The sequence below is a fragment of the Myotis yumanensis genome, unplaced genomic scaffold (assembly GCF_028538775.1).
Source record: "Myotis yumanensis isolate MYYU_CA2020_CCGP unplaced genomic scaffold, mMyoYum1.0.hap1 SCAF_14, whole genome shotgun sequence".
Classification (NCBI taxonomy): Eukaryota; Metazoa; Chordata; class Mammalia; order Chiroptera; family Vespertilionidae; genus Myotis; species Myotis yumanensis.
In genome coordinates this window covers 35,266,599-35,267,853 of record NW_027223765.1, presented here as the reverse complement: position 1 = coordinate 35,267,853, position 1,255 = coordinate 35,266,599, and positions in this window count along the sequence as shown.

Genomic DNA, 1,255 nt, shown 5'->3' with positions numbered 1-1,255 from the left:
TGTAGCCCCTTGAAAATCTGACATTCTTTCTCCTTTCTTCTTTCTCCCTTCCTCTTTTGCTTTTCCACAAATATTTACTGAGCACCTACTCAGTAAATATGCTAGGTCTTGTACTAGGCTCTGTGGCTATTATAATAAACAAAACAATTACAGGGTGAGGCAAAAGTAGGTTTACAGTTGTTTGTATGGAAAATAATACAATCCTATATAATAAAAGGCAAATATGCAAATAGACCAAACAGCAGAACAACCAGTCGCTATGATGTACACTGACCACCAGGGGGCAGACACTCAACACAGGAGCTGACCCCGTGTGGTCAGTGCACTCCCACAGGGGGAGTGCCGCTCAGCCAGAAGCCAGGTTCACGGCTGTCGAGTGTGGTGGTGGTGGGAACCTCTCCCGCCTCCACAGCAGCACTAAGGATGTCTGACTGCCGGCTTTGGCCCACTTCCTGTGAGCCTAAGCCAGCAGTCGGACAGCCCCGAGGGCTCCCAGACTGTGCACCGGGCCCCTAGTAATAAATAAGAATACAAGAATAAACTCTGTGTTTCATGTACTCACAACTGTAAGCCTACTTTTGCCCCACCCTGTATATCATCCTTACAATTGAATGGGGAGACCAGCATTAAATAGGATGTGTACAAATAGTGTATGTGTGTGACTACACATTGTATGATAGTATTAATAATTGCTATGTTTACTGAGCACTTCCAAAATAATAAGCACTTATAAGCATTTCTCACCCCATAAGAAAGGCAGGTCAGAAAATAGAGGCACAGAGTGGTCAGATGACTTCACACAACTAAGGTAAGTGGAGCATGAGATCAACTTAGATTTGCCTGGCTTCTGGCAGGAGCACTTAACTGCCCTGACTCACTGTGTTTAGAGCAGTGGGCACCAGGATGAACAAGATCTGGAGGTGTCCCCACCCTCGGGGAGCTCACAGTCCCTGAGCATGGGGAAGAAACCAAGAGTTCATTACTCCCTTTTTCCTCCGAGTGTGGCCCCTGGACCGGCAGCATCCGCAGCACCTGGGCGCTTGTTAGAAATGCGGAAGCTCCAACTCCGGACCAGGGGACTGACTGCAGTGTAACAAGACCCGCGGGTGCTTGGTGTGCACTTTCCAGGTGGAGAAGCCTGGTCTAGAGCCCACTGCTCCGATTAGAGATGAGACACCCTGGCTCAAGCCTTTGCAGGTCAGAGATGGTGGAACTTCAAGGCTTGGTTTAGGAACCCAGCCTAGGCCTGAATGGG